The 24,828-nt window shown below is 46.5% G+C and overlaps 1 protein-coding gene across 1 annotated transcript in view; it reads right to left on the bottom strand.

The window, feature by feature from the left end:
• odad2 (outer dynein arm docking complex subunit 2) overlaps positions 1-24,828 on the bottom strand; it is a 422,610-nt gene that overhangs the window by 200,338 nt on the left and 197,444 nt on the right. The gene's annotated exons all lie outside the window — the stretch shown is intronic.

Genomic DNA, 24,828 nt, shown 5'->3' with positions numbered 1-24,828 from the left:
TGCGCCCGTCTCTCTCTCTTCCCCGCTCGGCAGTCTTCAAGCCGGCTCGCTTGAAGCCAACTCGGGAGGGCGGGGCCATGTCAGTGCGTGGGGCGGCATGGAGCTCCGCGGACGGGGGGGTGGGGCTCTCGGGAGAGCGGGGCACGGGCTCGGAAGGGGGGGGAAGGGTAAACCCGGCAACCGGCTCTGGAGATCGGGAGGGGAGGAGGGTTACCCCGGCAACTGGGCCCGGCCATCTTTCATCCTGGCAGCAGTTCAATGTAGCGAAGCAACAGCGCCATATTTGATCCTGGCGGCATGACAATTTCCTCGTGACGCCATCTGTGATCATGGCGGAACTTCAATGTGGGCCCGAACAGCGCCATCTTTAGTCTGGGCTGCCCGGTTTCTTCCTCCTTCCCTCACTGTCTCCTTCCCTCTCTCCTTCCCTCTCCCCCTCCTCCTCCCCTCACTCTCTCCCCCTCCCCGTCCCCCCTCCCCCCCATCCGCTCCCCACTCCCCCTCCCCCTCCCCTGCCCCCCCCAGTCGCTCTCTCTCTTCCCCCCAGTCGCTCTCTCTCTTCCCCCCATTCGCTCTCTCTCTCTCTTCCAACAACAACATGCCCTCGAAAAAGCCTCGGCACCGCCGGGCACTCCAGCGAGTTTCTTATGTTCTTATACTGCATGTCTCAACACTGGGAAATAGCATGCAGGATATCCCACCCCAAATTAATATTTAAATGAAGCACTTGCCTGTCTCCTGGTCACTGATCCCCACTCCTTGGAAACTATGCTGCAGTGTAAACCGTGTGGATTCCAATGGACAGAACTCCCAGCCATTTTCCACTACTGGCCGCCTGATTTACACCACAACAAAATGCAACCAACAGCAGAAAATACAGCAGGTTAAGGCTACTTAGTATGACCAGTTATACTTGTGCTCTTTGTATTGATTTCTTTGTGGGTTCAATGACGAGACATTTATGAAAGAGAATGTCTTTTAATCTAAAGTCTGTTCAACTCTTTTTAACAGCATTACAGGAGACACCATGCTAGTGATCCATCTAAAAGCGAAACCAAAACTGAACTGCTTGTCTCTGTCACATGCCCTCTGCTGGTCAGGCACAAGCAATCAATACATGCAAATATGCTGGTAAGGCATCATAATCAAACAGGCAAATACCATCACTATTTGCTGATATCATTACATCTCCCTTTCTTAAAACAAAAGTATTTTACTTTTATCTAACAACATGTTTTCTTTGTATTACTCTGCATTTTAACTTTAACACTTAATGAACTTACATTAACATTATCATTATCAAGGTTTTTTAACCTTGCTTTGTGTGTTCACATGAAATATGTAAATACACTAGAACTTGAAGAAAGAATAAGATAACATTACTTCCTTCTATAACAATAGTCCTTAAATTTGTTCAATGAGTCTCTCAGGAGGCTTCACGTGTCTTGAGGATTTTCTGATTGATTGTCCTTGAATCTGAGTTGTTGCCTCAGATGATGGTTTCTCAGCTGTGTGATCAGGTTGTTCAACAGTATCAGTCTTTTGACTTGCTGTGGCTGGTCCCATGAGAAGATCTCGACGATTTCTTCGCAGAATAGCACCCTCATCTGTCTGAATGGTGTATGATCTTGGTTGTACTTCACTCAGGACAGTTCCCTTCTGAGTCCATATCTTTGTTTTGTCTTTGAACCTTACTTGGTCACCAGTGTGGAGTTCAGGTAGGTTTTGTGTTCCTCTGTCATAGTAGTACTTTTGCTTTTCTTTCTGTTGTTCTTTGAACTTCCTCACTTTCTCCCCCTCTTTTGTTTTCAGGAGGTTCTCCGGGATGGGTAGGTTTGACCTTAGCAGACGTCCCATAAGGAGTTGGGCTGGTGACATACCACACTCGAGCGGCGTTGTGCGGTATACAAGCATGCTCTGGTAGAAGTCAGTTCCACTGTCTTTTGCCTTGTACATCAGTCTTTTCACTGTCTGGACCGATTTTTCCACTAGTCCATTGGACTGTGGATAGTGAGGACTTGACGTTGTGTGGACAAAGTCCCACTCTTTGGCAAAGTGTCGGAAACTTGCATTGTAAAACTGGGGTCCGTTGTCTGTGAAGACCTCGCTTGCCACGCCATGTCTGGAGAATATGGCTTTCATACATGTTATCACAGCATCTGCAGTGGTGGTGTACAGTCCACCAACCTCTGGATACAGGGAGTAATAGTCTGTGACTACAAGATAGTCTTTCCCTTGACATACGAATAGGTCAGCGCCTACCTTCTGGTAAGGTCTGTCTGGCGCTGGGTGTGGCTTTAGTGGTTCTACCGGATTGCTTGCTCGATATTTCAGGCATATTGTGCAGTTTGACACCTCATTTGTCACATCTTGGTTGATTCGTGGCCAGTACATCACCTCTCGTGCTCTTTTCTTACACTTTTCGATTCCCTGATGTCCTCCATGGATCCTTTTTAGCATCTCTTTTCTCAGACTCTTTGGGATAACTATTTTACTTCCTTTGTAGATGATGTCTTCGACCACTGATAGTTCCGCCCTGCAGTTCCAGTACTCTGCCATGTCAGGTGAGCAGTCTTGCTTCATGTTGGGCCATCCATCCAAGATGCTTTTCCTCAGTCGTCTCATTGTTTCATCTTTGTTTGTCTCAGTCTTTATGAGCTCCATTTTTGCATCTGCTATAGGCAGTGCACTTGTGATCATGTCCACGTAGGCGTTCACTTTTTCATCCATTTTGGTGTTTGCGGGCTCTCCTGGGTCAACAGCTCTGGACAACGTGTCTGCTGTATACATCAGCTTACCCGGTGTGTACGCAACATTCAGTGTATAGCGTTGCAGCCTGATCATCATTCTTTGTATTCTAAGCGGACAGCAATTTAGTGGCTTTTGGAACAATGCAATCAAGGGCTTATGGTCAGTCTCTACACTGATTGCTTGTCCTGCCACAAACTGGTGAAATCTTTCACAGGCGTATGTGATGCTGAGCAGCTCCTTTTCTATTTGAGCATATCGCGTCTCCGCGTCTGTCATTGAGCGCGATGCATATGCAATAGGTTGCCAGTAGTCATATTTTTGCAGAAGAACGGCACCGAGCCCACTCTGTGATGCATCTGATGATATTTTGATGGGTCTCGCTGGGTCATAAAACCTCAGAACTGGTTCCTCTGTGAGCAGTTTCTTTAGATCGCTCCATGACTTCTCATGCTCATGATTCCATTCCCATTCTATGTTCTTTTCAGTTAGTCGTCTCAGTGGCGCCATCTTTTCTGAGAGGTTGGATATGAATTTACCCATGTAGTTGATCATTCCATTAAACCTCTGCACGTCCTTTTTGCATTGTGGCTTTGGCATATTCTCAATGGCGGACACCTTTCTGGGATCTGGTCTGATGCCCTCACTGCTAAGGATATCTCCCACGAATGTCAGTTCTGTCACCCCGAGCTGGCATTTCTCTCTATTCAGCTTCAGGTTTGTTTTCCTTGTTGCTTCCAGCACTTTTTTCAGTCTCTCGTCATGCTCAGTTCTCGTGGTTCCCCATACTATGATGTCATCCATCGATGTATCAACTCCCTCCAGGTGCTCATAGATCATATGGATAGTTTTGTGATACACTTCAGGAGCTGAGGCAATGCCAAATGGTAACCTTAGGAATCTGTATCTGCCAAATGGACTGTTGAACGTGCACAGTCTTGAACTTGCCTCGTCCAATTTCATTTGCCAAAATCCTGATGATGCATCTAACTTGCTGAAATACTTTGCATTTGCAAACTGTGACATGATTTCCTCACGTGTAGGAAGCTTGAAGTGCTCTCTCTTTATTGCTCTGTTTAGATCTCTTGGATCCAGGCAAATTCTGAGCTTTCCATTCTTTTTGTCCACAATGACGAGGGAACTCACCCACTCAGTTGGCTCATCTATCTTTTGAATCACGTTCAGGCTTTCCATCCTGTCCAACTCTGCCTTCAGTTGCTTTTGAAGAGCAAACGGAACTTTTCTGCATGGATGTATGACCGTTGGCATACTTTTATCTACTCTGATCGTGTGTTCTCCTGGAAGGCAGCCTAGACCCTGAAATAGGTCGTTGTACTCTTTCATGAGTTCATCATAGACTGTCTCTCCTTCGCTTTCCACAATGAGGACTCTCTTTACCAGGTTCAGTCTCTCACAGGCTATTAAACCTAGTATGGCTTGCACATCCTTTGGCACCACGATTAATGCTAGCGTGTGCTCTTTGTCCTTGTGTGTCACTTTGACAATGCATCTTCCTTTCACTGGTATATTAGTACCTGAGTATCATAGATACATAGATACATAGAAGATAGGAGCAGGAGTAGGCCATTCGGCCCTTCGTGCCTGCTCCGCCATTTAATGAGATCATGGCTGATCCTTTAATTCAGTATCCCGTCCCCGCCTTCTCTCCGTAACCCTTAACCCCTTTTGCCCGTAGAAATATATCTAATTCCCTCTTAAATATATTTAATGAGCTGGCGTACACTGCCCTCTGTGGCAATGAGTTCCACAGGTTCACCACTCTCTGAGTGAAGAAATTCCCCCTCATCTCTGTCCTAAATGGTTTAGCCCTTATCCTTAAATTATGTCCTCTAGTTCTGTTCTCACCCGCCAAGGGAAACATTCCTTCTGCATCCAGTCTGTCTAGACCTGTCAGAATTTTATACACTTCTATGAGGTCCCCTCTCAATCTTCTAAACTCCAGTGTGTACATCCCTAAACTACATAGTCTCTCCTCATAGGTCATTCCCGCCATTCCTGGTATCAGCCTGGTGAATCGCCGCTGCACCCCCTCCATGGCAAGAACATCCTTCCTCAGATGAGGCGACCAAAACTGTACACAGTACTCGAGGTGTGGTCTCACCAGTGCCCTGTACAGCTGCAGCAAGGTATCCCTGTTCCTGTATTCTAACCCTTTTGCTATGAAGGCCAGCATACCGTTTGCCTTCTTGACCGCCTGTTGCACCTGCATGCTCGCCTTCAGTGACTGGTGTACAAGAACACCCAGGTCTCTCTGTACTTCCCCCTCTCCCAATCTATTGCCATTTAAATAATAATTTGCCCTCCCGTTCCTGCACCCAAGGTGGATAACTTCGCACTTGTCCACATTATAGTGCATCTGCCATTTATCCGCCCAATCGCCCAGTCTGTCCAAATCGCTCTGGAGCTTCCTGGTCTCTTCCTCTGAGCCCACCCCACCTCCTAGTTTAGTGTCGTCTGCAAATTTGGAAATGCTGCATCCGACTCCCTGATCCAGGTCATTAATGTAAATTGTGAACAGCTGGGGGCCCAGGACAGATCCCTGTGGTACCCCACTTGTTACTGCCTGCCATTCAGAAAATGAGCCGTTTATTCCAACTCTCTGTTTTCTATCTGACAGCCAGTTCCCTATCCACGCCAAAACTTTCCCCTTTATCCCATGAGCCTCAATTTTCCATGCTAATCTTTTATGTGGGACCTTATCGAAGGCCTTTTGGAAGTCCAGGTACACCACATCTACTGGCTCTCCCCCATCTATTCTACCAGTTACTCCCTCAAAAAATTCCAATAGATTAGTCAAGCACGATTTACCCTTTGTAAATCCATGTTGACTCTGTCCTATCCTGTCCCCATTTGCTAAGTGCTCCGCTATTTCATCCTTAATGATGGACTCCAGCATTTTGCCCACAACTGATGTAAGGCTTACAGGTCTGTAATTACCTGCTTTTTCCCTACCCCCCTTTTTGAATAGTGGGGTAACGTTAGCTACCCTCCAATCCATCGGCACTGTTCCCGAGTCTAATGAATTCTGAAAAATCATCCTTAGTGCATCCGCTATCTCTAGGGCCACCTCCTTCAGTACCCTAGGATGCATGTTATCAGGCCCTGGGGATTTGTCCACCTTCAATCCCTTTAGCTTCCTTAACACCATATCCTTAGAGATATTGATTTGCGTCAGTTCCTCCTTTGCCAATGTCCCTATTTTTCCCGATATCCCAGGGAGGTTTTTTGTGTCTTCCTTCGTAAAGACTGACCCAAAGTATGCATTTAGTTGATCTGCCATTTCCTTATTTCCCATTATATATTCCCCCGTATCTGACTGCAATGGACCAACTTTGGTTTTCACCAGTCTTTTCCTTTTGATATATTTATAAAAGCTTTTGGAGTTAGTTTTTATATTTTCCGCCAGCTTGTTTTCGTAAGCTATTTTGCCCCTCTTGATCATGCCCTTTCACTTTTATTCCATGTATCTTTGGTCTGGGTCTAATTTTCTTAAAATCAGTCTCTGATATCACATTAACTTGTGCTCCGGTATCCAATTTAAAAGGAATGTGTATGTCATTCACTTTTAGTGTCAACATCCAGTCTCTTTTTTCTTTTTTGTTTTCAGACACAACATCCACATTGAACTCCTCTTTCTCGCTTTCATCTACTGCATGGACCTTGCTTTGTTGCGCTTGGTTCTTACAGCAACGGGCATAATGGTTGTTTTTGTTGCAACTATTGCATTTTTTACCATATGCTGGACACTTTTTTGGTGTATGCTGTGTACCGCATCGACTACATGACTTTCGATTGCCCCTTTCATTTTTGTTCGCTGGCCACGCCTCTTTTTTCACATTGGCGCTCTTTTTGTTAAACGGTTTGTGTCCGTTCTTACTCACTGCATCCACGTTGCAGCTACTGTCACTGAACAGCTCCTTTGCCTGCGATTTCACAGTCTCTGTAGTCCTACACAGTGCTATGGCTTTTCCCAGGTCTAGATCTTGCTCTCTTAGCAGTCTTTCCCTTAGACCATTATCTGGAATACCACACACCAGTCTGTCTTTTATCAGCGAGTCTGTCAGTCCCCCAAATTCACATGTTTTGCTTCGGTTTCTCAGTTCAGTCACATACTGATCAATAGTCTCACCCGTTTTCTGTACACATGTGAAAAATCTGTGCCTCTCAAACGTCACGTTACGTTCAGGTATGCAGTAGGCCTCAAACTGTTCCATTATTTTATCTAGCTTCATATTGTCTCCATCAGCAGCGAATGTGAAGTTATTATACACCTCCAGCGCTTCATCACCCACGACATGTAAGAACACTGACGATTTCTTTTTATCACTTTTCTCATCAGCTCCGATTGCCGCTAAATACAACTCTAAACGTTGTTTGAATCTCCTCCAATTTTCAGCCACATTACTTGTCAACTGAAGCTTCGCCGGTGGGTGTAATCCTACCATTTTTCCACTTCGTTAGCTATTCTTCAAAGGTAAGTAACGATGTTCTCTTTTGGCTTGCTAATATGTGGAGAGCTGATTTAGCTTCAGATTTTTCCTCTTCATCTCTTTCAATCACTTCTGACACCATGTATTGATTTCTTTGTGGGTTCAATGACGAGACATTTATGAAAGAGAATGTCTTTTAATCTAAAGTCTGTTCAACTCTTGTTAACAGCATTACAGGAGACACCATGCTAGTGATCCATCTAAAAGCGAAACCAAAACTAAACTGCTTGTCTCTGTCACATGCCCTCTGCTGGTCAGGCACAAGCAATCAATACATGCAAATATGCTGGTAAGGCATCATAATCAAACAGGCAAATACCATCACTATTTGCTGATATCATTACACTCTTCAGTTCTCATTTTCTCTAACTACCTTACATGAAGTAACTCCTCAAGGAGGCTAGGGTGCCATACTCTTATGAAAACCCTAAACTCTGGTAGGTTATTGCGTTGACTTTTTCAATGAGCATTGAGACAATCACTATTTCTGGACCAAGTCTATCAGAAGGTGGCCAATTGTTTATGGAAACAAGCTGTGTTGGACTTGAGGAAGGGAAGGGAAGAGGAGGCGAGAGGAGAGAAGCATGAAGAGAAGCAGAGAAGTCATTTCGGAATGAAATCAGGGAGTTCTCTTTTACCCAAAGGGTGGTGCAAAACTGCAACTCGCTCTCCAAAAAGCTGTGGATGCTGGGACAATTGGAATTTTCAAGATCGACATTTTTATTAGGTAAGCATATCAAGGGAAATGGATAAATGGAGTTGAGGTACAGATCAGCCCTGATCTAGTTAAATGGCGGAATATGCTCAAGGGGCTGAATGGCCTACTCCTGTTTCTATGTTCTCCAAATGAAATGACAGTAACGATTGTTCCTTAGTTAAAGATTTAAAAATACCTATACTCTTACAGAACAGGTTCAGCTAGAGAGCATAATAGGGCATGAGGGAGTATGACTAAGCACCATTATGATTCCCACACATGTAACATTACTAGAGTCTATAATTAAGGATAGGGTGACTGAACACCTTGAAAATTTTCAGCTGATCAGAAAGAGCCAGCATGGGTTTGTGAAAGGCAGGGCATGCCTGACAAACCTGATAGAATTTTTTGAAGAGATGACTGAAATAGTGGACAGGGGAATGTCTATGGATGTTATTTATATGGACTTCTAGAAGGTCCCTCATAAGAGACTGTTAACTAAGGTTGAAGTCCATGGAATTGAAGGCAAATTATTGACCTGGTTAGGAAATTGGCTGAGCTGCAGGAGACAGAGAGTAGGGGTAATGGGTAGGTACCCTAATTGGCAGGATGTGATTAGTGGTGTCCCGCACGGATCTGTGTTCGGGCCTCAACTATCCACTGCATTTATTAATACTTAGATGATGTGATAGAAAGCCACATGTCCAGGTTTGTCGATGACACAAAGATAGATGGCACTGTAGGCAGTGTAGAGGAAAGCATAAAATTACAAAGGGATATTGATAGATTAAGTGAATAAGCAGAACTGTGAAATGGATTTCAGTGTAGGCAAATGTGAGGTCATCTACTTTGGATTTAAAAAAGATAGAACAGGGTACTTTCTAAAGGGTGAAAAGCTAAAAACAGTGGAGATCCAAAGAGACTTGGGGGTCCAGGTACATAGACCATTAAAATAACAGGTACAGAAAATTATCAAAATGACTAATGGAATGCTGGCCTTCATATCTAGAGGACTAGAATACAAGAGGGTAAAAGTTATGCAACAGCTATACAAAGCCCTGGTTGGACCACACCTGGAGTACTGTGAGCAGTTCTGGGTACCACACCTTAGAAAAGATATATTGGCCTTGGAGGGAGTGCAGCGTAGGTTTACCAGAATGATACACAGACTCCAGAGGTTATGTTACGAAGAGAGATTACACAAACTAGGATTATACTAGGCCTGGAATTTAGAAGGTTAAGGGGTGATTTTGATCAAAGTTTTCAAGATATTAAGGAGAACAGATAGGATAGATAGAGAGAAACTATTTCTACTGGTTGGGGTGTCTAGAACTAGGGGCCATAGTCTAAAAATTAGAGCCAGACCTTTCAGGCGTGAAATTAGGAAACATTTCTACACACAAAGGGTGGTAGAAGTTTGGAACTCTCTTCTGCAAATGGCAATTGATGCTAGATCAATTGTTAATTTTAAATCTGAGATTGATACATTTATGTTAATCAAAGGTATTAAGGGATATGGGGCAAAGGCAGGTATCTAAAGTTAGGTCGCAGATCAGCCACAATATCAGCTGTGGCTCAGTTGGTAGCACACTCGCCTCTGAGTCAAAAAGTTGTGGGTTCAAGTCCCACTCCAGGGACTTAAGCATATAAAGCTAGGCTGACAGTCTAGTGCAGTGCTGAGGGAATGCTGCACTGTTGGAGGTGCCATCTGTGGTGTATGTACCTTTAAGAGCCCCTGTGTACTGTAATACCGGTAGTGACCACTCGGGTATATAAGCCTGTATAGCGTCTTGTATCTTTTAGTTCACCTCCAGACTTTGTTCAGTAAACACCTGTTAAACCAACTCCTGCATTCCATGTCTCCATTAACACACGGATACAACAGTGGCGACGAATTGGAAACGGACTTACCTGCAATTCGGCAGCACCTCAAGGAGATCGATTCCTCAGATGAAGGTCGAAGAAAAAAACTGTGGTTTCACCAGCTAGCCGGGCTGGTGGCAGGTACTGCACTAATCCTTCCTGGGCGGCGGGCTGGGACTCGATCGGGTGGCTCTGCAGTGGGGCCGAGCAGCGAGTCGGAAGGCGGAGGCAAACAGAGACGGAGGGTGGAGCACTCGGGAGACGGCCGGCGCTGCAAAGCAGGTCGGCGTTCGGACCAAGCAGAGGGAGGGAAAAGTCCCAGAGAGTCCGGCGGGAATGAGTCTCCAACTATTAAAAATATCTGTGTAAATAAAAACCGCGGAGAACAACGTTGTCAGCAGCAGCAGCGGCGGGAAAGCGCGGGAGGCGCCATTTTTTCTCGGCAGGGAAGGAAAGCGCGGGAGGCGCCATTTTTGATTTTCAGGATGCCTAAGACTGGCAATATTACTGCTTTCGATAGTAATATAGAGGATTGGACCACATATGTGGAAAGAGTGGAGGTATATTGCACAGCGAATGAAGTAGAGGATGATAAAAAGGCATCGGTACTTCTAAATCTGATGGGCGCAAGGACATACGGGCTGTTACGAAACTTAATCACTCCAGCCAAACCGATGGACAAGAATTTTAAGGAGATTGTTGATACCCTACAGGAGCACTTAAACCCAACACCGCTGCTGATAGCGGAACGATTCAAATTCTTCAGGAGCAATCAGCACAAGAATGAAAGTAACGCTGGTTACCTCACCGAATTAAGAAAGCTGTCAAAGCACTGCCAATTCGGGGCAGGACTGGCAGATTCTCTACGAGGCAAATTCGTCTGCGGTCTCCTAAGTGAAGGAACACAGAAAAGGCTACTTTCTGAGAAAGATTTGACACTGGACAAGGCTTTCAGTGTGGCTGTATCATACGAAGCAGCAGCAAGAGGAGCTGCAGAGATACAGCAAAAGCCACAGGACTTCGGCACCCATGAAATGACATGGGGTTTCGAGAGATGTTATCGCTGCGGCAGATCCACCCATGACCAGAGGGACTGCTGGTTCAAGGACAAAGCATGCAGGCAATGCGGAAAGATGGGACACATTGCACGTGTATGCCGATCTGGAAACAAAAAATCCACTGACAGAAAAAAATCAATAAGGAAAAGTACAGAAACGTACAAAGGATGACGGACAGTAGCTCCGAAGACCAGAAGAGCGATAGCGACTCCGGAAACAAGAGACTAAGCTGTCTCAAATTACATAATGTAATTGCCAAAGAAGATTACCAGACCATTTGGGTTACCCTCACGATAGCGGGGTCCCCAGTTAAAATGGAGCTAGATACAGGATCAGCTCTGACCGTCATAAGTCGATGGGATTACGAGCGGCTATTTCCGCATATAGCTTTGAAAGACACATCCATTATCTTGAAGACATATACGGGGCAGAAAGTATACCCCAGAGGGAAAATAAGAGTGCCTGTTGTATACAACGGCAAGGAAATACAGAAGTTGTATTTATACGTTCTGCAAGATGGTGGTCCACCGCTGTTGGGACGTGAATGGATCAGGAAGATACGTTTAGACTGGCACTCCATTCAGGCACTGACGGTGACCAGTAAGAAAAAAAATGATGATGACGTCATACCTGAACGATTAAAAGACATCTTGGCCTACGCCAAAGAAGTGTTTCAACAGGAACTAGGAACCTTGAAAGGCGTCACCGCCTCAATAAAAGTGGAAGATACGGCAATTCCCAAGTTTTTTAAGGCAAGCCCGGTGCCATATGCAATTCGTCCAGCAGTCGAGGCAGAGCTGGAGAATTTGGAAAAGGCAGGTGTGTTATCCAAGGTAGATTGGAGAGAGTGGGCAACACCCATCGTCCCGGTCATGAAGAAAACGTTGAATAATGATAAATCTGAAGAACAGAGAAAAATTCGCATCTGTGGGGACTTCAAGGTGACTGTAAACCCGGTCCTTCACACGGTACAGTATCCTCTTCCGAGGATAGAAGATATTTTCGCCTCACTATCCGGAGGGAAACGTTTCACCAAAATTGACTTCGCACAGGCATATCTACAGATGGAGGTTGAGGAGGCCTCTAAAAAGTATCTCACGATAAACACACACAAAGGCCTGTACCAGTACAATCGACTGGTTTTCGGAGTAGCATCAGCTCCAGCTATCTGGCAAAGAGCTATGGAGCAAGTTCTGCAAGGGATTCCGGGGACTCAATGCTACCTAGACGACATCCTTGTAACAGGAGAAAATGACAACGAGCACCTTGCCAATTTGGAGCAGGTGCTCACTAGGCTGAGAGAACGGGGCCTTCGAGCAAATCGCCCCAAGTGCAAATTTTTCCAGAAACAAATATCATATTGTGGCCATATAATTAACGAAGAAGGGTTGCATAAGTCACCTGAAAAAATTGAAGCGGTCATAAAAGCCCCAGCCCCTGAAAATGTCTCACAATTAAGGTCGTTCCTGGGATTGATAAATTACTATCATAAATTTTTACCGAACTTGTCAACTGTTCTGCACCCTCTTAACGCACTGCTACAAACGGGAGTAATTTGGAAATGGAGCGAAGACTGTAAACGTGCCTTCCATAAATGCAAAGGCTTGATCACGTCCAAGGAAGTGTTGGCTCATTACAACCCATCACTGCCAATCAGACTGGCGTGCGATGCATCCCCTTACGGCGTAGGAGCGGTATTATCGCATAGATTCCCTGATGGCTCGGAGCGGCCGATAGCTTTTGTGTCATGCTCATTGAACTCAGCTGAGCGTAACTATGCCCAGATCGACAGGGAAGGACTCAGCCTGGTGTGGGGAGTGAAGAAATTCAACCATTACCGACACGGACAAAAATTTACCTTGTTGACTGACCATCAACCCCTCGTCTCCATATTCAACCCTAAAAAGGGCGTTCCCATTATGACAGCGCAAAGGCTACAGAGGTGGTCCCTTTTCCTAGGGGCACACCAATATGACATAGAATACAAAGGATCAAAACAGCATGGGAATGCTGACGGTTTATCGCGCCTACCGTTGCCAACGGTAGAAGAGGCACCTACAGTGGACCCAGTGGAGATGTTCCACTCAACCATAGTGGAATGTCTACCAGTAACAAATTCTACCATTGAAAAGGAAATGAGAAATGACCCGACTCTCTCATGAGTCTACGATTTAACGGTGAAGGGATGGCCAGCACATGGTGAACCACTGTTGCCAGCCTTCTCGCAAAGAAGAGAACAGCTGTCAGTGTGCCGAGGAACCTTGATGTATGGATCCAGAGTGGTGATTCCACCCAAACTCCAGGATAAAGTGCTAAAGGAGCTTCACGAGGGGCATCTGGGTGGAGTGAAAATGAAGAACCTAGCCAGAGCGTTTGTGTGGTGGCCATGTATCGATGGAGACATCGAAGAAATGACCAAGAGCTGTCTAGGATGCCAGAAGGTCCAAAACGCCCCACCACAAGCCCCTCTACATCCATGGGAGTGGCCCTCATCTCCATGGCAAAGGGTACATAGCGACTTTGCTGGTCCATTTATGGAATCAATGTTCTTAATCGCGGTGGATGCACACTCCAAGTGGCCGGAGGTAATAAAGATGTCCTCCACCACCACGGAAAAAACCATCACAGTATTAAGGACCATATTTGCCAGGAATGGGCTGCCTGAACAGATCTGTTCTGATAATGGACCGCAATTTGTGTCCGAAGAATTCAGGAAGTTCTTAAAAAACAATGGGGTTAAGCACTACACGTCCGCCCCATACCATCCCGCCACCAATGGATTAGCTGAAAGGTTTGTCCAGACCTTCAAGAAGGCCATAAAGGCCATGGGTAATGAAGACATAAATCTACAACATAAGGTAGATAACTTCTTGTTTGCGTACAGGAATGCAACACATCTGGTTACAAACCAAACTCCCGCCATGATGTTTTTCAATAGAAGACTAAGATGCTGGCTGGATTTGATCAAGCCAAACATCAGAAGGGACGTAGAGAACCGGCAATTTCAAGGCATGAATGAAAGGCCAACTAGAACCTTCCAGATAGGTCAACAAGTTTTGGCCCGGGACTACCGTACCGAGAAATGGCAGCCTGGAACTATTTGCACACGACTAGGACCGCTGATGTATACCGTGGACATTGGAGAAAGCATAATAAGGCGCCATGCTGACCAGATCATAGAATCATCCGAAAAGGGACAACTTACACCACAACTCTATACGCCTAATGATGAAGCAGAGATACCCATAGTATCTACCTCCGATCCGGTGATACTGGAACAAGATGAACCCGACACTGGCATTCAAGCCGAATCAACCTTGCCAAAAGAACCTACTACACCACCGAAAACTACTACACCACCGAGGCGTTATCCGGACCGAGTCAGGAAGCCTCCAGAGAGACTGACTTATAATTGATTAACTGCAGCAAATGTGTAGATTATTGTTCTTGTAAACATGTTAATTAATGATTACTTAAAATGGTATGTACTGGTTATCTCGAAGGGGAGGAATTGTGGTGTATGTACCTTTAAGAGCCCCTGTGTACTCTAATACCGGTAGTGACCACTCGGGTATATAAGCCTGTATAGCATCTTGTATCTTTTAGTTCACCTCCAGACTTTGTTCAGTAAACACCTGTTAAACCAACTCCTGCATTCCGTGTCTCCATTAACACACAGATACAACACCATCTTTCAGATGAGACGTTAAACCAAACCCGTCTGCTCTCTCAGGTGGACATAAAAGATCCCATGGCACTATTTCGAGGAAGAGTAGGGGAGTTATCGCCGGTGTCCTGGCCAATATTTATCCCTCAACCAACATAACAAAAAGAGATTATCTGGTCATTATCACATTGCTGCTTTTGGGACTTTGCTGTGCGCAAATTGGCTACTGCATTTCCCATATTACAACAGTGACTCCACTTCAAAAGTACTTCATTGACTGTAAAGCGCCGGTGGTCATGAAAGGCGCTATACAAATGCAAGTCTTTCTTTCTTTTCTCATTGAATGGCAGAACAGGCTCGAGGGGCTAAATGGCCTACTCCTGTTCCTGTGTTCTTATGTAACATGATATGTAAAGTGCATCATCAGACAAAAGCCATGAATTAGATAAACAGAAACGGGAACAAAGGATGCAAAACCAGTAACTGCAATTCATGTAGGTGATGGAATATTAACATCAAATAAAGCAACAGAATAGAGGAAATGCACATAAAATAAAAGCATTCTGGTAAGGCAGAAGGACAAAACTATTAATGATCACTGGGCATGATACTTATCAGTTACCTGATATCCGTTACACAGATCACACAAAAACGCAGATTTGAAATTACTGGTAAACACTGAGGTTGATTTTAATCTTATGGCCTGGTGGAAACCGTGTGGGTGGGCAGTTAAATACAAGCATGTAACTTACCTGCTTAGATCCAAAATATTTCCTATTAAGTCAGTAGGACCCCAATGCAATTTGGACTGCTCTGAGCAGGAAAGCTTTTTATGGCTTTCTTGCTCGGCAGAAGCAGATCTTTAGCTGATTTGAAGACAGAAGAGGACCTTCTGGTAAGCTTAAAAAACTTTCCTTAGTGGTGCCAGGAAGAACAGAAGTGCACTTCCTGGCTCCACAAGGAAAGTCATGGCCATCCTGCCTGGACATGCATACTATTAACAGTTAAGTCAATTAACAGTTAATGCATGCATGGTCAATGTGATCTCCTGGACTGGTTTCAAACGCCTGAGGTGGTCAGAGAGGAATTTTCCAGTTTTTTTTCCCTTATTGGCCCTGGGTTTTTTTTCTGTTATTTTGCCTCTCCCAGGTAATTACATGGCTGCAGAGGGGGCTGGGGAAGGGCAGGGAGATAGTAAGGGCTGGATTTTCATTCAGAAGTCGGGAAGGAGGCGGGACTACAACTTTTGGGTTGTAGTCCCGCCTCATAAGAACATAAGAACATAAGAAATAGGAGCAGCAGTAGGCCAATCGGCCCCTCGAGCCTGCTCCGCCATTCAATAAGATCATGGCTGATCTGATCCTAACCACCAATCTACTATCACAGAACCATCTCCTGAATCTAACAGAATTAGACACACGAAATAGGAGCAGGATCAGGCTACACGGCCCCTGGGCCCGCTCCGCAGGGCCATGACCGATCCGAACCTAGACTCATGTCCAAATTCCTGCCCGCTCCCCGTAACCCTTAATTCCCTTTACTTCTAGGAAACTGTCTATTTCTGTTTTAAATTTATGTAATGATGTAGCTTCTACAGCTTTTTGGGGCAGCATATTCCATGGACCTACCACCCTCTGAGTGAAGTAATTCCTCCTCATCTCAGTTTTGAAAGAGCAGCCCCTTATTCTAAGACTATGCCCCCTAGTTCTAGTTTCACCCATCATCGGGAACATCCTCCCCGCATCCACCCGATCCAACCCCTTCACAATCTTATATGTTTCAATAAGATCGCCTCTCATTCTTCTGAACTCCAATGAGTAGAGTCCCAATCTACTCAACCTCTCCTCATATGTCCATCCCCTCATCCCCGGGATTAACCGAGTGAACCTTCTTTGTACTGACTCGAGAGCAAGTATGTCCTTTCTTAAGTATGGACACCAAAACTGTACGCAGTATTCCAGGTGCGGTCTCACCAATACCTTGTACAACTGAAGCAATACCTCCCTATTTTTATATTCTATCCCCCTAGCAATGAAAGCCAACATTCCATTGGCCTTCTTAATCACTTGCTGCACCTGCATACTAACCTTTTGAGTTTCGTGCACCAGGACCCCCAGATCCCTTTGTACTTCAGTACTTTCCAGTTTCTTGCCATTAAGATAATAACTTGCTCTACGATTTTTCCTGCCAAAGTGCATAACCTCACACTTTCCAGTATTGTATTCCATCTGCCAAATCTCTGCCCACTTACTTAGCCTGTCGATGTCCCCTTGCAGGTTTTTTATGTCCTCCTCACTCACTACTTTCCCTTCCATCTTAGTATCATCTGCAAACTTTGATAGGTTACACTCGGTCCCCTCCTCCAAATCGTTAATATAGATTGTAAAGAGTTGGGGACCCAGCACTGACCCCTGCGGAACACCACTAGTTACTGATTGCCAGTCTGAGAATGAACCATTTATCCCAACTCTCTGCCTTCTGTTAGATAGCCAATCCTCTATCCATGCCAGAATATTACCCCCAATCCCGTGATTTTTTATCTTAAGCAATAATCTTTTGTGTGGCACCTTGTCAAATGCCTTTTGGAAGTCTAAATACACTACGTCCACTGGTTCCCCTTTATCCACTCTATACGTTACTTCCTCAAAGAACTCCAGCAAATTTGTCAAACATGACTTCCCCTTCATAAAACCATGCTGACTTTGTCCTATTAAATTATGATTATCCAAATGTCCTGTTACTGTCTCCTTAATAATGGACTCCAAAATTTTACCTACCACAGATGTTAGGCTAACCGGTCTATAGCTTCCAGCCTTCTGTCTACTGCCCTTTTTAAATAAGGGTGTTACATTAGCAGTTTTCCAGTCTGCCGGGACCTTTGCCGAGTCCAGGGAGTTTTGGAAAATTATTACCAATGCATCCACAATCCCTACCGCCACTTCCCTCAAGACCCTAGGATGTAAGCCATCAGGTCCAGGTGATTTATCCGCCTTGAGTCCCATTATTTTACCGAGTACCACTTCCTTAGTGATTTTGATCGTGTTTAGCTCCTCCCCCCCTTTAGCCCCCTGTTTGTCCAGTGTTGGGATATTCTTAGTGTCTTCTATTGTAAAGACTGATGTAAAATATTCATTCAGTGTTTTTGCCATCTCCATATTTCCCACCATTAATTTCCCGGTCTCATCCTCTAAGGGACCAACATTTACTTTAGCCACCCTTTTTCTTTTTATATAACTATAAAAACTCTTACTATCTGTTTTTATATTTTTTGCTAATTTACTTTCATAATCTATCTTCCCTTTCTTAATCAATCTTTTTGTTATTTTTTGCTGTCTTTTAAAGTTTTCCCAATCCTCTATCCTCCCACTAGATTTGGCTACTGTGGTAAACCACTGTTAACCCTGTACATGTCTGTGTGGTAAACCACTGTTAACTCTGTACAAGTCCAGGCATGTCTCAGCCCCTGGCTCCACCCCTAAGCCCGGGTATAAAGGTGACTCACCACCCTTCCCCCGGGAGCTCTTAGGATGGATCCACTAGCAGAGGCATGCTCCAGTTCTTAGTCAATAAAAGCCTACTTCGTATAAGTTCGACTCGTAGTCTTTGGTGTTGTTGATAGTGCATCAATTTTATTGACTAATTTTCGACATGGAGCAAATCTTGAAGCCGGAACGTTTAGACCTGGATCCTCAAGCAGCAGATGCAGCCAATAACTTTGAACACTGGCTGAGCTGTTTCGAAGCCTTCCTGGAGGCCTCCAGCACTACCGTCACTACAGATGACGCGAAATGGCTTGTCTTGAACTCACGGGTGAGCCACCGAGTCTACTCGATTATCCGAGACGCCACAACTTACGCGGCCGCCATCGCGACGCTAAAGGAACAATACGTGAGGCCTGTTAACGAGGTCTACGCCAGACACCTCCTGGCTACCCGAAAACAGCGCCCCGGGGAATCGGGCGCCGAATATTTACTGGCACTGAGAGTCCTCGGCCGGGACTGTAATTGCAAAGCGGTGACGGCCAAGGAATGCACGGAAGACCTGATCCGAGACGCCTACGTAGCCGGCATCAGGTCCAACTATACTCGGCAGAGGCTGCTGGAACAGAGGGGGCTTGACCTGCAGAAGACGGTGGCCCTCGCTAACACGTTAGACGTGGCCCTCCAGAACATGGACGCCTACCCCCCTGACCGGATGGCCACGTGGATGCCATGAGAGCAGCCATCTTGGGACCCGGTAAGGCCACAAGCCGCCAGCAGCCCAACTACAGCTGCAATGACCAGAGGCCAGAAATGCTACTTCTGCGGCCAGGCCAAGCACCCCAGACAGCAATGCCCAGCAAAGGACGCGACCTGCTCCAAATGCAGCAAGAAAGGCCACTACGCGAGAGTGTGCAGGGCGAAATCGACCCCCAATTCCAGCAGCGCCGCGTGTGAACCGTACAGACTGCCATTTTGGACCCCACCAACCACGTGTGAGCCGTGCGGGCTGCCATTTTGGGCACCACCAGCCGAGGGGGAGCCGCCATCTTGGACACCATTTCGGGACCAGGCCCCCGGCGCGGGCGAATACTACAGCGACCCACCGACCTCGACGATGGCCTCCATCACCCTGGACCAATCTAGGCCCCATCAACTAGCCAGGTCCATGATGAACGTAAAGGTAAATGGCCATGCCACAAATTGCCTTTTCGACTGCGGAAGCACGGAGAGCTTCATCCACCCCGACACGGTGTGACGCTGCTCCCTATCGGTTATGCACACACGCCACCAGGTCTTTATGGCCTCAAAGTCCCATACGGCGGACGTCGGCGGCTACTGTGTAGCGACTCTGACAGTGAACGGCGTGGAGTACAGAGATTTTAAATTCCTCGTCCTGCCACAGCTCTGCGCTCCCGTACTGCTAGGATTAGACTTCCAGTGCCATCTGGAGAGTGTCACGATGGCATATGGCGGGCCCCTGCCCCCACTTACAGTCTGCAGCCGGCAGAATTTAAACACGGCGCCGCGCAAAGTATGCAGCCTGTCCACCCTGAAGGTCAAACCCCCCCATTGTTCGCTAACCTCGCCAAAGACTGCAAGCCAATTGCTACTAAAAGCAGGCGGTACAGTGCCGGGGATAGGAGCTTTATTAAATCAGAAGTAGAAAGACTCCTGAGGGAAGGGATTATTGAGGGCAGCACCAGCCCATGGCGAGCCCAAGTGGTGGTAGTAAAGACCGGCGAAAAACAGCGCCTGGTTATTGATTACAGCCAGACGATCAATCGATACACGCAATTAGACGCATACCCACTTCCCCGCATATCTGACATGGTCAACCAGATAGCACAATACCGGGTATTCTCGACGATTGATCTGAAGTCGGCATACCACCAGCTCCCCATCAGGCCTGAGGACCGCCAGTACACGGCCTTCGAGGCTGACGGTCGCCTCTACCACTTCCTCCGAGTCCCCTTCGGCGTCACCAACGGGGTCTCGGTCTTCCAAAGGGAGATGGACCGGATGGTTGACCAGAACGCGCTGCAGGCCACCTTCCCCTATCTAGACAATGTCACCATCTGCGGCCATGACCGGCAGGACCACGACGCCAACCTAGAAAAATTCCTCTGTACGGCCCAACGGCTGAATCTGACATACAACAGAGAAAAATGTATGTTCCGCACCGCGCGCCTCGCTATTCTTGGCTGCGTGGTGGAAAACGGAGTCATTAGCCCCGACCCCGACCGAATGCACCCCCTCCTGGAACTACCCCCCCCCCCACTGCCTAAAAGCCCTGAAGAGATGCCTAGGGTTCTTCTCTTACTACGCCCTAGCCGCAACCCTTAACCAGGCGGGGAGACCCGTGGCCTTCTTTTCACGGACGCTCCAGGGCCCCGAAATTCGACACTCCTCAGTCGAGAAGGAGGCCCAGGCGATAGTGGAGGCTGTACGGCACTGGAGGCATTACCTGGCCGGTAAACGTTTCACCCTGCTCACTGACCAACGGTCAGTAGCATTTATGTTTAACAACAGACAAAGGGGGAAAATCAAAAATGATAAGATATTGCGGTGGAGGATCGAGTTATCCACCTACAACTACAATATCTTATACCGGCCCGGGAAACTTAATGAGCCCCCAGACGCCCTATCCCATGGGACATGTGCCAACGCACAAGTCAATAGGCTACGGACCCTCCACAATGATCTCTGCCACCCGGGGGTCACCAGGTTCTTCCACTTTATTAAAGCTCGCAACCTGCCTTACTCCATCGAGGAGGTCAGGACCATGACCAGGAACTGCCAGGTCTGCGCCGAATGCAAACCGCATTTTTATAGGCCAGACAGGGCACACCTGATTAAAGCCACCCGCCCCTTCGAACGTCTCAGCGTTGATTTCAAGGGGCCCCTTCCCTCCTCTGACCGCAACATGTACTTCCTCAATATTATTGACGAGTACTCCCGTTTCCCCTTCGCCATCCCCTGCCCGGACATGACCAGCGCCACAGTCATCAGGTGCCTCAACGACCTGTTCGCCATATTTGGCTTCCCCAATTACATCCACAGCGACAGGGGCTCGTTGTTCTTGAGCGACGAGCTGCGCCAGTACCTGCTCGAGAAGGGCATAGCCACGAGCAGGACTACCAGCTACAACCCCCGGGGTAACGGACAGGTAGAGAGGGAGAACACAACGGTGTGGAAGACCGCCATGCTCGCCCTAAAATCCAAGGGCCTCCCAATCTCCCGCTGGCAAGATGTCCTCCCCGATGCGCTCCACTCCATACGATCACTGCTCTGTACTGCTACAAACGCCACCCCTCACGAGAAGATGTTCGTCTTCCCCAGGAAATCCACCTCGGGGACATCACTACCGCCATGGCTGACGTCTCCGGGACCCGTCCTGCTCAGGAAACACGTGAAGAGCCATAAGACGGACCCCCTGGTCGAAAAGGTTCACCTCCTCCACGCCAACCCACAGTACGCCTACGTGGCGTATCCTGACGGGCGGGAGGACGCAGTCTCAATTCGAGACCTCGCACCCTCAGGTACCACCCGAAACACCATCGATCACCATCCACTACCTCCACCCACCACCACTACCCACGACGCACCACCGGGGTGTCTACCACGAACTGACGACATGCCGGTGCCATCCCTACCCCGAGAGGACAACACGCCAGTGCTCCGTCCCACGCGAGAAGCGGCCGCGGGCAAAGAACCGCCGCAACCGGCACCACGAAGATCATTACGGCAGACAAGACCCCCGGAGAGACTTTCGTATACGAACTTTTGAAACACTTCACCCCGCCGGACTCTTTTTTAAACAAGGGGTGAATGTGGTAAACCACTGTTAACCCTGTACATGTCTGTGTGGTAAACCACTGTTAACTCTGTACAAGTCCAGGCATGTCTCAGCCCCTGGCTCCACCCCTAAGCCCGGGTATAAAGGTGACTCACCACCCTTCCCCCGGGAGCTCTTAGGATGGATCCACTAGCAGAGGCATGCTCCAGTTCTTCGTCAATAAAAGCCTACTTCGTATAAGTTCGACTCGTAGTCTTTGGTGTTGTTGATAGTGCATCAGCTACCTTATATGCCCTTGTTTTTAGTCGAATACTATCCTTAATTTCTTTACTTAGCCACGGATGGCTGTCTTTTCTTTTACCCCCTTTTCTTCTCAGTGGAATATATATTTTTTGGAAGTTGTAAACTAACTCCTTAAATGTACACCACTGATCATGTATCGTCTTACCCTTTAATCTATTTTCCCAATCCACTCTACTCAATTCCGCTCTCATACCTTCATAGTCTCCTTTATTCAAGCTTAGCATGCTTGTTTGAGATCCAACCTTCTCACCCTCTAATTGAATATGGAATTCAACCATGTTATGGTCACTCATTCCAAGGGGATCCTTTACTAGGACATTTTTAATTAATCCTGTCTCGTTACACAGGACCAGATCTAAGGTTGCTTGCCCCCTGGTCGGTTCAGTTACATACTGCTCAAGAAACCCATCCCTAATACACTCAATGAACTCATCCTCAAGGCAGCCCTGCCCAATTTGATTTGTCCAATTAATATGATAGTTAAAATCCCCCATAATTATAGATGTTCCCTTATTACAAGCCTCAACTATTTCCTGATTGATACTCCGTCCAACAGAGTTGCCACTGTTCGGAGGTCTATAGACTACGCCCACTAGTGTTTTTTTCCCCTTATTATTCCTTACCTCCACCCAAACTGTTTCATTATCCTGATCTTTTGACCAAATATCATTTCTCTGTATTACAGTGATTCCTTCCTTTATTAACATAGCCACCCCACCTCCCCTTCCTTCCTGCCTGTCCTTCCTGATCGTTAAATAACCTGGTATGTTTAATTCCCAGGCATTGTCACCATTGCCTCCATCGAGATGCGGCCAATCCACGCGATTTTCACTTGATTGACCTTGTTGAGCCCACCCAGCGGGCTCAGCAGGCCAATTAAGGGCCACCCGGCAACAGGTGACGTCACAGACTGAAATTTCATCTGTCAAGACGTGTTGACAGATGAAATATCAGTGTTTCACAGCTGTTTGAAGCTGTCAAACACTGACAGTCTTACTTCTAACCTGAGTCCTTCTACGCAGACTCAGTTAGAAATCTCGCCAGCACTGAAAGCTGCAGGCTGTCACTTTTGACAGCTCGCGGCCATTCTGCTTTCTGTGCCGGCTGAATGATGGACTGCCAAAGCCTAGAGGAAGGAAGGCTGTAAAGGTAAGTACAGGTAATTTAAACTTCTTCACACACTTTAGACACAACAAACACACTTACCTTTGCACTCATGCACCCATCACTCACCTGAACACCGACATCTCGACCCCTCCAAGTCCTTCAACCCGACGGCCCGACTCCTCTAACCTGGCGTGGTTTGGAGCCGTCGGGAATCCCACACGACAACCTTCAAAATAGGGATTAGGCTAAAAACTGCCTGTTAACTACCCATTAACAGGCAGTTAATTGGCACGAATCCCTTCCCGCCTCGGGTCGGCGGGTCCCAGTGCGGGACGGGTACCCGCCTCCTTTGAAACTTACATGGAGGCGGGTTTTGGGCGGGATGGTGTCAGGACCCCCGAATTCGGGATTTTATTCCCCCGCACGCCTAAAAGCCTGCCTCACGGCACACTGAAAATCGACCCCTAAGTGTCTAGTCATGATGTTCCAGGCTGGAATGTGGGGTAGGCTTGATGGACCAGCTGGTCTTTTCCTGCCCCTCATTTTCAAATGTTTGACTCCTTCCCCTTACCTCCCCTGCAGACCCTCCTAAAACCCCCTCCCCACCACTTACCTGGAAGCAGGCAGAAGGGTTGCCCAATCTTCGCTTGCTGGTAGTCGCTCTGCGCCCTCTTCACACCCGTTCCGGGTGGGAAGTGGACCTGTGGCAATTAAATGAGGCCTGGGAGTTAAAATAGACCCCGCCTGCCCGAAACCCACTCTGGGTTAAAATCAACCCTTTTGTCTCAAGTTAAGAAAATACTTTTTTTTAAACAAAATCATGGTCAGCGTTTTCAATCTGAATTCCCTACTGAATTCTAAAACTATCCAGAGACCAGGCCTTGTGATCCTTCCAGAAGGTCTTAAACATCTGTGGACCACATCAGTGCTGCAAATTCAAGGTTTTAAAAAAATTGCAGATATGGTTTCTGGGACTGCTTTCTTCGTAAATATAATGTGCTCATTACTTGATTAACTCTTCATTAAACAGGTCTAGCTATACAAAACATGTCTTTAATCTTTAAAATTATTTGAAAACTATTAATTTTGTTGCCAATTACAAATGTAATTAAGCAATTGGCATTTTGCTTGTAAAACAAATGTCTTGTGGTTAACCAGATTTTGACCCCATTCAAACACCATGGAATCTATAGCTCCAACCAAATGTTTTATATTAAAAAGATTATTGGTGCAGGTGTTCAGCATATGTAGAAGAGCATGGGCAGTTACATAAATATGTACAAATTTCTACAACACAAAGGCATTGTTGAGCTTCTGCTAACCTAATAAAGAAACAGATGCCTCATGCTCAAACACTTAAAAATCGCACTTCCTTCCGTTACTAAACCTTTTGTTAGGAACTGTTATGAATATATCCTGTAATTCAAGTACCAGTAAATAAATGTATTTCTTGCATACTAGTACATATGTTAATAGTGTAGTATTGAAAAACAAATATGTTCAAGTAATTATAAACTGAAATGAAGCTTTAATTCTTGACAAATAATTCCAAAATTGAGTTCTACACAAATAGAAAATGCTGGACAACAACTTACT

Source organism: Somniosus microcephalus, chromosome 5, assembly GCF_052327205.1.
Source record: "Somniosus microcephalus isolate GS21.2 chromosome 5, FLI_Smic_1.0, whole genome shotgun sequence".
NCBI classification, from domain to species: Eukaryota; Metazoa; Chordata; class Chondrichthyes; order Squaliformes; family Somniosidae; genus Somniosus; species Somniosus microcephalus.
Note: the sequence above shows the minus strand (reverse complement) of the source record. Positions and strands in the feature narration are given on the sequence as shown.